Genomic DNA, 14345 nt, shown 5'->3' with positions numbered 1-14345 from the left:
TATATTAACAGTCATAGTATCACGACCGACTTCGGATTCTGAATAGCGCACCGGCGAGTGCAAACCCCCTGTTGAGACTGGCGTGGGACTCTGACGGTCAGTGGTCAATTCTGCATTCCGGAGCCAAGCTTGAGGCGTGCACAGTGTACTCTTACTGGCAGTGAACGATGTGTTTATTCTTGTGGCGTGCCACCAGCAGTAGCGTCCACTAGCAAAAGGAGACATTAGCGACTACTGCCATCCAGCTTTGTGCACTTTTCGACCTGCTCACGCCCCATGCGACATCTCTCATGCAGCATGCCGCTAGCATTTGCCCTGCATTCACAGCGTCAACATGGCATTCAAGTTGAAATCCAACAAGCGTCTCTTTTCCGCGCAATAACAATAACCAGGACGCGGTATTTAAGGACGGCCTACGAAGGTGAATTCTCCAGTCCACTACAAGGTAGGTTCCGTTCTTTGCCTGCCGCAATGCGATAACCACCTCCCCAGCTTCAAGTTTACAGTCTCACCAAATCTCCTTCAATATAGCCATGTCGACCTGGGATGCTTGTAGGTCATCGCCAACGTGTTCATATCCTATTTAATCTTCTCCGCTAGCACTGAAGAGCCTTAAAGACAAGGCCCCTGCAGCCGCTGACGTCACCGCCGCCGGCAGCCTCGATGAGCGCGTTGCCGCCGCTGACAAGGAATATTCGCGGCCTCGGTCACCCGCTTTATCGTCTACGCTGATGGCTCCACAATCTACTTGGTCACCAAGGACCAGCAGGGCCAGGGCCCGTGCATCAAACGCGGACAAGGTGCCTTTGGGGGTTTCCCGACGACACATTTTTCTGGAACCTACACCCTTGTCCTCACCGCCACCACTGCCCAGCTGCTGAAAAACGGCGTCGTCGTCTACAAGGGCACCGGCTACGCAACGCCGTCCATTCGCCGCAGTTGGCAAATCAGCTTTTAAACTGATAGCGACAGTACTAGTTGTTGCTTTTATAACAAGGCGCTTGAGCTATTACACTCGAAGCAAAGCCAACGCTTGGCTGATTGTTGGTCGCTTGGTTGAATCAGCCTGCGTCATCTGCGCTATAAGCGACGAGTAGTGCTCTGGTACGACGAGGTGATTTTCTCCATATGTCTATGAGCGGTTACTGGCGGCAGCAAGACAAAGAAGTCGTTCGCACTTTAAAGGCCCTCTTGAGCTCAAGTTCCAAAACTTTTCCTAAATTAAAGACATAGGCTGCAAAGAGATCAATCTCTGTTTGCGATTCCATGCCTATGACTTGTTCTGGGGCCGGCTCCGTCGTTGGATTTGTCCTTGGTATTCCCCAAGGGTTTTCCAGCGACAAGATGTGGGCGGAGCCAAAGTCGATATATGCATACTTGACCTTGTGAGTGAGACGGAAATCGTTCTCGCATTGATGTGGCGGGAATGCCCGCACGTTGAAACAGTTGATGACAATGTTCTGGCATTGGATATCCTCGTGTCGTTGTCAGTAAAGCGCTGCGCTTCATGGTCACGCAAAAGTCTTTACTCCATGTACAATGCCTCTCTCGTGAAAAAACTGCAGCCCTTCGAACAGCTTTACAGCGAGTTCCATTCGCGTGACCATCGAACCGCAAGGAGGGTAGTCCCAGTGCATTCCCCAGGCAGCCATGACAGCGATGACAAACCCATATGGCGTTTCCACCCAGTCCAGCACCGGAATGGTGCGATTCCGAGCGTCCTCCCGAGCGACGGGGCTGGAGCAATCCTTGAGTGCAATCAATTCGGGACTTTCATTACCAATCGCTTTGAAAACCACTGTACGCAGACGCGAGTCGAGCCCAAATAGAGCTTCGACACGCTATTGTTGCTTCAGAAAACGTCCAAAATCTCTCAGACATGTAGTTATGGTCTGAAGCGGAGTCAAAGGACGAGCTTGGACTATATCAGCGTAAGGTCTCATAACATCGATGAAATTCTCGTGAGGGGCGGGATTGAAGGGATTGTGAGCGATATTCGGCACAGCCATTCCTTCGCCAACCGTGTCGTATTCTGCATCGGTCGCAAGCAGATAGCCCCGCGAGTGCAGCAGCTCTTCGCAGGCGCTCCATGGCACTGGGGGCACAAGCTACGGCGTGCCGGAACACGCGGACCGACCGCGTGGCTGGCCGCGTGCTTGACTCGTACCTACCGCGGACCTACCGCGTCTCCACCTATTGTTCACCGCATGACGAGGATATGACGTCATGCCTCGTGGCATGGATTGAAAGTTTCGAAAAAAAAAAAACTCTTCAGTAATCACCAACCATGAGTGGCACAGCACACGGACCTGCCATTGGCAGACGCGGTTGATCAAGGCTCCGACTTCATGCAACACGAAACCACCCAAAACATCCGCCCCTCGCTTTGCATGTGCTCCGTGTCGAGTCCGTCGATGACAAGCACGAGCTCATCAATGTCATTCTCGCGATCGAACCGGCCAGCACCATTCGTCAAGACAAGGGCGAGGAAGCTGGCTGCTCAGGCCAAGGAGGGAGCTCAGTTCCTTTTTACTCCATGTTGATCCCATCAACTGAGTTTCAAATGTTATTTTTCACCGAAGAACAAGTCATTAATATTTATTCAGGCTGTCCGTACTACTTAAAAGGACTTCTAGACAATCCCAGCCATTCCTCACATCCACACTAACCTCCGGCCGCGCACGTCTCTGCCAAGCCGTGCTGTTGTCCCCCCCACCCCTCTGTGATGCGGCCGTAGCGCGCTACGGCCAGTTACAAACCTGCCCCGATCTGCCAGTGCATTAGTGCGCAACTTTTGCAGTGGGGCGCTCATGCTTCCGCTTGACTCCATCGTGCTGCCCAGTGCCGGCGCGTCGTCGGCCCATACTTGTGGCCTGGGCTTGAGCCGACGTGGATGCGGGCTGAGTTCAATGCTGTAAGCGGGTGCCCAAACAACTAAGAACGACTCACCTTGGACCCTGCCCACGCGCGACCGCTTGTAGCTCCTCCATCCCCTGGTCTCAGCTTCCCTCGGCGCAGGCCTTTGGCCCGCAGCCAATTTCATTGTGCCGCCGGGGTCCGGCGGCGACCACCTTCAGCTCCGAGAGCGCCGAATCCATCAGTTAGTGTTGGGTAATACAGAAAGGCGCACCAGACGTGCTTAACGAACAACCCCGGTACACGCAGGCGCTGCCGCATTTTCCCCTTTGTCCAGCGCTTCCGTGTCGGAGGGCGACGTCCAGGCGCGTGTTGGGTGCACCAGCAAGAGGCAGGTGGCGGAGGTTCTAGGGTCTTGTGTCGGGGAAGATGCCGTTCTTTGCACTAACGGGGATGATTTCCAGTGCTTCCGTTATTGCCGAACTCACGCTGAAGACGCGGCAGGTCCAACAACGGCGCCGGCGAATGTTTGTCAGCAGTAGTGCAACGGCGGTTTCGTGGCTGGGAGTGTTGGAGGTGCCTTGTTGGCCAGGTGAAGTACACCCCAGTGCGCGCGGCTTGTTGTAGCTAGGAAATGAAGCAGTGCTCGCGGCGCTTATCAAGTTTGGAGCCCCACCGCCGCTCCCGCGCGGCCGGCGCTGGGCGGCCTGCCGTCAATGACGAAGGACACGTTTGTGCGGCTGCCTGCGAAGATGGGGGCATAATATGAGATGCACTGGCCGGATATGTAGATAGGAGCGGCACGGGAAAGGGCGATGGTGACGCACCGCAGAAGGTGTATGTCGGTTTCGCGCCCGCACAGGACTGAGCGGCGTCCATACATGCTAGACATAGGACAAATCTCCTTCATCTACACCATCCAGCGGACTCAGAGTTCGGCCTGATCGGCGCTGATGGCCAAATTTTCAGGGGACGCGAGACGGCTGAGCCGTGGGGGATGGAGGTGATAAACACACCGTGCGAAAAGGTCAGCCCACGGTAAGTCTTTTCACTGAATTTACGCACTCAGGCAACAAGGGACACCAACGGCCTTATCCTGCTTGATAACGCATGGGAGGTGGTGCCCAGATATTCACATCTGCATTCCCAGGTAGAACGAGTGGGAGACGCACGCCTTGCAAAACAGAGATCGGCCTGCGCAGAAACAACCACTGCCCCGCTCTGCTCGGGATTTCAGACACTCAGCGCGCTTGGTTTGTGCAGCCCATGCAGACCCGTTCTCGGCCCGCCGGGCGCAATTCTTGGGCAGACCGCCAACTTGGCCGTCGGTGGCCGTTCCAGCCTGCCACAGGGCGCCGAGAGGCGTCGGCCACGTTGGTAACACTCCCCGTATTCTCCCGAATGTCGTCAAGAGCTTGCGAGGCCCGTTTGGGCCGCAACGGGCAAGTTTGGGCCTTGCCCGCTGCGGCCAAACCTGGGCCGTCGTCGTCGGGATCCAGTCGTCAGATCGATGCCAAACTTAGGCGAATCAAGGAAGGAGTCCTAGAGACACCGTGGTCTGCGTTTTGCGCCAATCGACGGTCGCAATGGCGCGCTATGGCGTTTTTTTTTACCCAGACTAACCTAGAAACTGCGGAGAATGGCGAATAGGAGATGACAGTGGGAGAGGGCAGGAATGGCGGCAGAGGGCGAATAGACATCGAGTAATGGTTGTATTCGGGTTGGCCGGTCTGGGGACTGCTTGAGTCAAAACCATGTAGAAAATGAGGAAAATGGTGCACCCTTTGCAGAAGGGTAACCAGCCTCCCTTTCTCTCACCGTCATTCGGGCGCGGCCCTCGCTTGGTGGTCCAGTCTTGGAGGGCAAAATCCAGTCGCGTGTCGGGAGAAACGCCGAGAGGTGGTGGTTTTGTCAAGAGAAGCACGTCGTCACGGCGATCGATCGGGTCACGCTGATCTCGTGTCCGGCTAATGGGAATGGGGGCCATAACCGCGTGGCATCAGTTTCTTTCATGAGTAAAAGTAGTTGACTGTACCTTACATATCAGTAGCAACACCATTTGAAAGATGCAAGAACGCGGTTGGAACACGGTAGGTCAGAGGTCAGCACGGAATCAGTCACGGGGCCAGGCCGCGTGTTCCCGGCACGCCGTAGGCTGTGCCCCCAGTGCCAGATATCTTTCAAGCCCAAATTTTCCCAGTTTTCAGGACGAAGGTTCAGTTGTTGAGTTAACGTGATAGAAGACATGGGTCGAGAACGTATCAGCAAGTAATGCCTTTTCGCAGAGTGTGCGAAAGAAAATCTGCATCACGTGCTGTCTCTTTTAATTTGACCCCAGACTCCTAACTAGGGGTCTCCGGCGCATGCGCCGTAGCCAATGACCTTGCTTTTGCCTGAGCAGGGTTGGTGTGACACCAACGAATTTACTTGTTAAGTATCATCTAGCACATAAGAATATTTACCAATCCAAATATTTCGGTATGGTTCATGGTAGTTTCAAGTTGAAAATATCACCAAATATTCTAAGATGGCTTATAACATTCAAAATATTCAATTCAATAATTTTTGGGCAAAAAATTGAAGCTAGATGATATAGTACCATTATTAATCTTATATCTCATGAGAGTGCTCAGTGATCAAAGTAAAGAAAATGAAATGAAAAGTTTACTAGTATGTGGTGTGTCTTATGTTTTGCCTAATTCCAGCTCAAATTGAATAAAACAACATGCATGTTATATTATGTATAATTGACCATCTTTCCAACTCTGATAAATTTGAGATCTTTTCTTTCTATAAAAATTCCAAGTTACAAACAACAGATGAAGATTTTCCTATAAGGAGATATGATAGGCATAGGATAATGGTTCAAAGATTAGGTCATATGTTTATTTATACTTCTGGCATTGAAATAGGCTGAAATGAGATATAACTAAATTGATTACTGTCTCTTATAATTATCCTAAGTTCCATAAAATTAATGAATAACAATATTCTAAAAAGTATTATGTGAGAGTGTTTTCATTCTCAAATAGGGCTAGTATTACAGCCCAATTAGGTGAATGTCTTGCAATTTTCAAAATCAGAATTTTCAAAATACCTGTGAAAGCAATGTCATGAGTTATTACTCGTCTGATTTTCTTAGCTAGGCCCTAGTGTTGTGTTAGCATCATAAGTTAGTGTGCAACTTAGCCCAAATTTAAGTTTAAATTCCTATTATTATAAGTATATTTGAAATTTATCATTGTAAGAGAAATGGATTGAACCTCAGCAAGTGCTGTGCATTACTTTACCCAGAGTAGTATGTTGACTCTGAGATGGTCATATGTGGTTAGATACTTAGATTAACTGCAAATAAGCATACCAGGTAAGATTGTCTATTCATTGGTATTGATAAATTTATAAGATTTTAACATTATTTCACTACTTATACTATAATTCAACACATAGAGGGCCACACTCAAACTTTCCTTGGTGGGACAGTTGTAAAGGCTACCCTTGATTTTATTGCCGAACCAAAGTTTCGGCTCTATAAGTGAAGATGAAAACCAGCCCCCCTAAATTGGGAGTGGCTGTGTTTTGATTACCCTTATTGGGACAGCATCACAATGATCACATGATGTGTCCAGCAGGGTCATGGTTCGGCTCTCTGCCGCTTGCGGCCTTATCCCCTCTCATAGCCATTTTATAACAATTTAATATAGTTCATGAGGACCGGAAACAAAGGATTTGGTTGTGTGACATATAGTAACATCATCAAATACATCTGATGTTTGCCATGTGTCAATTATCTAAGGTTGAGAACCTTTAGGTTTGTCTCTCTAGAAGAATATTAGAATCAGCCGTCCCAATTGGCATGTTAGTCATTCTTCTCAATCGAGTAACTTGCTGTGCAGCCAAGTCCCTGGCCCACCGTGTTTTTTTCATCCGTCCCAATATGGTAGTGCTGTGCTGTGGCTGTGATCGTAACATCCCTGTCACAACATCCTTGGTTGATTCGTTCGTCTCACCAAGATCTTGTTCTCGTTTGAGCCCTGTTCTTCTCCTATACGTTTTTTGTTGTTCCTCTCTTGGCAATCTCTGTTGTTGTCTTCCGTCAGTTATCTGGGCATCCATGGTTCCGCTCTTCTCACTTTTCTAAGTGTTCTATGGCTTCTACATCTGGCGTCTCTTCTACTCCCGTCGCTTCTTCTCTCAACATGCTCAACGGAGGAAATGGCAGTCATTTTGGTGTATTCTCTTCTGTTCGTGATGCCTCGGTGAGTCAGCATGCTGTTTTTCTTGACCGAACTGATATTTCTTTCTTTAATCCAAGGTGTCTTCTCCTATGGACGTCGATTCTCACATGGATGTTGATATACACCCCCGTTGTCCCTTCCCATATCCAATCCAATATCAATGACAATTCTACCTTTATCTCTCCCTCCAAACAAAACAAAAAAACTAGCGACGCTCCATTAAGTGCCGATACCTTTGCTGATGTGGACTTATCCACCAAGAAGAAGGTCGTCCACCACCTTCTTTCCCTTCGTGCCTTCCTTTACGATGACCTCCGCAAACTAACCGCCCTCCACGTCAATATTAGGCTGGTTGGTTCTGATGGGAAGAGGAAACGTCTTCAGCAGCTCCGCACCGATTTTGAGGTCCATGTTTGTACTATTCATTGTCTCGTGCGCCACGATCAACTTGAATACATTGGTCTCAAGGCTGCTAATATCAGCAATCTTGCATTCTTGGAGAGTACTAGTATCTTGAAACTCCGTGGCCTTGGCGTCAAATCATCCGCAAAAAAACGTCCCCCTCCTTCTGACAGTTCCCCTATACCCAATAAACGACAATGCTTGGACCCTTCTGCTTCTCTTCCTGTTTCTGTCGATGACGCTTTCCGAATTCTATCTCAAGATGAAAAGAAAGATCTTATTAGAGAATATCGGAGCGCCACTTCAAATCGAGCTTTGAAACGTTTGGAATGCTCTTTCTGTGGCACTAGAGAACCCATCGATAATGTCTCGCATATCCCGATTGCAGATTTAGACATTACATTGTTGAATGCTGCAACAGCTAGACTTCGGGAAATAGAACAACGACCAAGAATTCAAGTCTATCGACCGGAATCATTGGTCGGTAACTGTTATGTTGTATGCACTTTATGTAAGCGCGAAATTACACATTCTAGTTTCAAACATATTCCCTTGAGAAGCTATGCGAATGGTTTGTGGACTGGGCTTTGTCCTCCGGAGCTTGACGGTTTGACATTCATTGAGGAACAATGTATCGCACGCCGAAGAGCTACTCGATGTATGTTCAAACTTCAGTTCGGTGATTCGGGTCAGTACGCTTCAAGAGGGAATGTTTGCATTCTTCCCCAAGAACCTATCTCATTGCCAAACATGCTTCCCCCTCCTCTCTCTCAATTACGAGACTTTGTCTGTGTTATTCTGGTTGGATCTCCTGATACGGAGGTAACAGTTGAAATGCTGGAAAAATCACCTTTGCTCGTTCGTCGACAAAAGATTATCGATGCTCTCTTTTAGTTAAAAGACAATAATCCATTGTATGCTGATCTAAACCGATCCTCTATACTCGAGCATGCCGCTGAATATCCTGATAAAGGCCTTCCACTTCCGATCATCGATTTTGTTTGGACTAATGATTCAGCGGAAGGATCCTCTTATGTCAATGAGTCCAATGATAGAACCTTTCCCAACATTTCCCATACAACTATGTCGTCTTCCACTGTAGAAGATGCTGATCACGTGGATCGTACATTTACTCGGCGCAAGCTGAAGGCTTTAGAAAGTTTGAAAAAGAAAGCCATCTCTCAACTGAAAAAGAAGAACTCCCCTTTTGTGAAATTTCCTTCAGGTTCAACAGCCTCCAGTACCAAAAACAGTCCTCACACTTATGCTCTTCTATTCCCTACTCTTTTCCCATATGGTGTGGGCTCATTTGAAAATACCAAGGTTTGGCTGGATCAGAGTGTGCCATTCAGAAATGTGCATATGAGAACTCATGTCGGACATCTTCTCACTTCTGGCGCTGATCACCGTTTCCAGACGCACATGTCTTTTCTCTTTGTTATGGGTAATATTCTGCAACGCTGTAAGGGCAACCCCGGAGGCCTGAGATCAAGGTCCTAGCAGGGGAGGATCCAAAGAGTGAATAGAAGTAAGCAAATACAAGTGAGGCTGACCTAGCAGGGGAGGATCCAAAGAGAAGAAACTCTAAGGGTCCGCCTGCTGAGGTAGCGGAACTATATACTGCGCTCTTGACGCGCCAAGGTTGATCGTTGCTCCGTGCAGTATGCCGGCGCCATGTCGCAGGCCAGGTCCCAGGGGGATCGCCAGGCGGGGCGGCGATGCGCCTGACGGAGGCGGTGATGCGATCACCGGAGTCGGAACCGAGTCGGACCGGAATCAGAATCGTCTCCGAGGGGCCGAAAGGGAGGTTCCCCTGACATCACCCCCCCCTTTGAATGCGGCGTCCCGACGCATAGACCGGAATGGAATCGAGTCGAAGGTTGCCGAGGCGATGTGCCGTGGTTTGCCAGGGTACTTACGATAGAACTCCGCAACTTTCTCCGGGGCGAAGACGCGGTCGAAGCGGACCCATTGGTCGTGCGATGCGTCGTAGCCTTTCCATCTGACGAAGTAATTCAGCCGTTTATACCTCACCCTTGCGTCCAGGATTTCCTCTACTTCCCACTCCGGGACTCCGTCCTCGAGGTCCGGAGGGGGCTGGTCGTAGCCGGGGCGTCCGTCGAAGGGGGTCGTCTTGGGCGAGCTCGAGCTTGACGACGGGGAAGACCGGGTGGAGCTTCGAGTAGCGCGGAGGGAGGTCGAGCTTGTAGGCACCTTTGCTGATCTCCGCGACTATCTTGAACGGTCCGAGGCGGCGGTGGGAGAACTTTTCCGAGGGGCGAGTCGTCCTGATGTCAGAGGCATCCAGCCAAACACGGTCGCCAACCTTAAACTCCGGAGACGGAGTGCGTCTCCGGTCGTAGTAGCGCTTGTACTCCTCTTTGGCCTTAGTGAGCGGCGGCCTTGGCTTCGGCAACACCAGTGGCAATCCGGTCGCGGAACTCGTTCACGGACTCCATAGCGGAACGGACTCCGGGTTCGAAGCCCATGCGCGGGGAGTCGTCCCGTGTCCATCATGAAGGGGACTTGTTGCGTGGAGGAGTGAACGTGGTTGTTGTAGGCGAACTCCGCGGCCGGAATCAGCTCATCCCAGTCGTCCTGCTGATAGTTGGTAAAGATCCGCAGGTACTGCTCCAGCTCCTGGTTGACGCGCTCTGTCTGACCGTCTGTCTGCGGGTGGTATGCGGTGGACGTGGCGGGCTTGATGCCGATTAGACGCCAAAGTTCTCGGGTGAAGTCCGCAATGAACTGCGAGCCGCGGTCGGAGACGTACTTCTCCGGAGTCCCATGGTGCCGCCAGACATTCCGGTAGTAGAGGCGGGCTGCCCCTACTGCATCGACCGTCGTATGACACTCTGAGAAGTGGGCGCGCTTTCCGAGGGTGTCAACGACGACCATGATCGCGTCGTACCCATGGGCTTCGGGAAGCTCTACGATGAAGTCGACGGAGACGGTATGCCAGCGTTCGGGGCGTTTCCGTGGGGTGCAGTTCTCCGTGGGGCAGTCTCCGGAGTGCCTTGGTGCGACAGCACAAGTCACAGGTCGCAACATACTGGCCGATATGGCGAGACATCTGAGGCCACCAGTAGTTCCGGGAGACCAACTCCAGGGTCTTGAAACGACCTGCGTGTCCGGCGACTCGGGTGTCATGGCAGAGCTCGATGATGCGTCTCCGGAGGTCCTTGTCCTTTGGTACGACGATCTTTCCTCGGAAATGGAGAAGACCGCCGGAGACGGCCCATTCGTCAGAACGTGAGGAGCGGGGGCCTCGAGCTTGACCTTGAACCTTAAGAAGTTGCCGGGCCGCTAGTGCGACGGGCTCCTCCAGGTCAGGCTCACCGGAGAGGGCATCACGGATGTCGCGGAGGAGTTCAGAGGCAGGACCGGAACGGAAACGCCCTCGAGTGCGGCGAGGGAAGAGTTCAGGCCGCAGAAGGACGACATCGGAGTTGTCGGAATCGACTCCGTGGTCGGGTCTCCGGGAGAGGGCGTCAGGCCGACCCATATCGCGGCCAGGCTTGTGGTGCAGCGTGAAGTCGAACCGGGAGAGGTACAGAGACCACCGGGCCTGTCTCCGGTTGAGGTGCTGCGTCTTCCTGAAGTACTCCAAATTCTTATGGTCAGTCCAAATCTCGACAGGGTGCGCGGCGCCCTCGAGGAAGTGTCTATACTCCTCGAGTGCGCGGATGATCGCGAGCATCTCCTTGTCGTGGATTTCGTAGTTGCGCTGGACATCATTTAAGCTTTTGGAATAGAATGCTACAGGGTGCCACTTCCCGTCCGGGGCGGATTGTGAAAGAACCGCCCCGTCGCATAATCAGAGCTGTCCGCCTCGAGTCGGAAAGGCCGTGCGTCGTCCGGAATCGCCAGGACCGGTTCCGAGGTGACCGCGTCCTTGATCGCTTGGAACGCGGAGGCCTCCGTCGCCCCAAGTCCATTGCTGGTCCTTCTTGGTGAGCACGAAAAGAGGGCGCGCAAGGGTCGAGAAGTCCCGAATGAACCTGCGGTAGAAGTTAGCGAACCCAAGGAACTGCTGAATGTCCTTCTTGTTTTCCGGAGTCGGCCAAGCGGAGACGCCTGCGACCTTGACGGGGTCCATTTCGACGTGGTTGTGGGAGATGATGACTCCGAGGTACTCGATTGACGATTTTTCAAAGTCGCACTTCTCCGCTCGAAGGTACAACTTGTGCTCCCGGAGTCGCCGTAAGACCTCCTGGACAATCTGCCGGTGTTTCCGGAGGTCGGAGTGGGCGATCAGGATGTCGTCAAGGTAGATCATGACGTCTCCGGAGAGGATGAGGTCCTGGAAAATGTCATTCATCATCGTTTGGAACGTCGCGGGAGAGTTTGTCAGGCCGAAATACATCACCAAGGGCTCGAACAGGCCTCGGTTAGTCCGGAAAGCCGCTTTCCACTCGTCACCTTCCTTGATCCGGACGTTGTTGAAGCCCCAACGGACGTCGAGTTTGGTGAAGTAACGAGCGCCTTTGAGCCGGTTGATGAGGTCGTTGATCAGCGGAAGGGGGTACCGGTTTTTGACAGTCATCGCGTTGAGAGCACGGTAGTCCTGGACGAAGCGGAGTCCGCCGTCCTTCTTCTTGACGAAGAAGACCGGAGACGCCATCGGAGACTTGGAGGGGCGAATCCGGCCCGTCGAAAGCCCTTCCTCGATGAACGCGTCGAGCTCGCATTGCTCGAGGGGCGAGATGGGGTACACCTTGCAGTTGGTGGGCTTAGCATCGGGGACGAGTTTAATGGCGTGGTCCCAGGCTCTCCGCTCCGGTAGCGTGTCGAAGGACTCCTTGTTGAAGACGTCCTGGAACTCCTTAGCCCAGTCCGGGATCTCGGAGGGCGGAGGGGCGGAGTTCTTGGCGAAGGCTTCGGCCAGGCGTTGCGAGACAGTACTGCCAGCGCGTATCTCCTCCGAGGGGCGGAACGAGGTGTAGAAGATGCGGTCACCATCTTCAAGCTGACCATCGTCATCGTCGTCGTCCGGAGTCCGGCGTCAGATCAGGCAGGCCGGAGTCGTCACCAGAGACGGAATCGTCTCCGTCATCAGACCCAGAAAGGTCCATGGCGCAGACCGAGGGGAACGGGCCGGAGCGGAGACGCTTCTGAAGCGACCGGAGTCGCCGCAACTCGGTCCGTTCGACGCGCTCTTCCTCACGGCAGGTCGAGCAATTGCGGGGGCACCGTGTCATCTTGACCTCCTTGGTTTCCCAATTGATCTCTGGGTTATGTTTCCGCAACCAGGAATATGTCTTGCTTGCCAAGATGGGTGACGGCCAGCTGAACTCGTTCGGCATGGCCCTTGTAGCGCAGGACCAAGTCCGCGATCTGTTTGATGGAGCCAGCGTCATTGGGGGTGCCATCGACATTGAAAACCGGAATCGGCTGATCGAGGGTGCGGACCGGAATGCCATTCCGAGCAACATAGTTCGTGTCAATGAAGTCGGAGGTGGCACCACAGTCGACAAGCCCAGAGAGTGAGAGCTTCAGCGCGCTGGTGGTGGACTCGAGCTCTAACGGGAGGTGGAGGGAGTTCGCCCCAGGGGCAGCGGCGACGGTGTACTGCTTGGGCAGTTTCTTTTCCCAGGCCGTGAGGCGGCGGAGGACGATGACCGGAGTCGCGGGCGGAGTCGGAGACGGAGTCGAGGCGGGGGCAGGAGAGGGTGTGTCTTTCGTTTCGGGCTCATTGTAGGGCAAGGAACTGCATTCATCATACAAAGAGGCAAAACGATTTATAGACGCGAACGAGGGCACACCAGTCACTCGTCGCGCGGGGACAAAATCCTCTCCGGCCATCGACTCCGCTGCCGTCTCCGGCAGGGCAGCTGTGTCCATATAGCGGGCGATCAACTCCGCTAACATCTCGTCACCGAGTTGTTGGATCACCTCGTCGAGGATGTCCATCGAGCGGACATCGGCGGGGAGGGGGCAATCCCGGGCGAGATGGTTTGGGTTGCCGCACCTGAAGCAGGCGCGACGAGGGGCACCCCGAGCCCTGGTGCGATCCAACTCCATAGGGACGGGAGCTGGAGGCGCTGGAGCGGGGGCGCGGGCCGCGGGTGGCACGACCGGAACCACCGGGCGGAAAGGGGCTGGAGCCGGGATGCGGTTGACCGGAAACGGAGTCCGAATCAAACCGCCAGGCGTCTTGGGGGCGGCTGACTTGATCAGCTTGGCCCGGACCAGGGCCTCGTATTGACGGAAGGCCCGGGTGCGCCAGCTAAGGTAATCCCGGAGGTCCGGAGGGTCGTTTGAGGACGTGATTCCGTTATTGATCAAGGGGTCAAGTCTGTGGCGGAACTTGGTCACCTTGACCAGCGCGTCTTCGAATCCGGCGAGGTCCATCAGGTCCTCGAAGTCGTCGGTGTACTGGTAGACATCCTTTGTACCCATGTGATAGGCGGAAGTCTCCAGCTTGGAGAGAGCGTGATCTTGCTCGTTCTCCTCGACGAACCGGAGTCGAAACTCGGAAACGAACGAGCCCCAGGACGGAAACGGAAACGGGGCTTTGCTTCCGTGGCGCTCCACCCATTGCTGAGCGGGTCCTTCTGCCATAAACGACATGGCATAGCGGACAGCCTTTTCCTCGCTCGCCTCTCCGTTGACCACGAAGGCCTCAGGGGCAAGGCGGGCGTAGGTGCGGACCGCGTAGAGGAACGCGCAGCCGCGTTTCCAGTCGCCGTTGAAGGTGAACGGGGGGTTTGGTCGCAAGACCAATTTTGAGGCGAGGTTGATGTCGCCAAAAAGGGCTTCGGAGTCGCCCTGGATCGGAGTCGGAGTCGGAATCGACGTCTCCGGCGATGGTGTTTGGGGTCCGCCGGCATTATTAGCGGCGGCAGCGGC

Source organism: Mycena indigotica (genome assembly GCF_014461135.1).
Source record: "Mycena indigotica strain 171206Taipei chromosome Unknown Mind.scaff0009, whole genome shotgun sequence".
In the NCBI taxonomy this organism is placed as follows: Eukaryota; Fungi; Basidiomycota; class Agaricomycetes; order Agaricales; family Mycenaceae; genus Mycena; species Mycena indigotica.
This window is presented reverse-complemented; position numbering follows the sequence as displayed.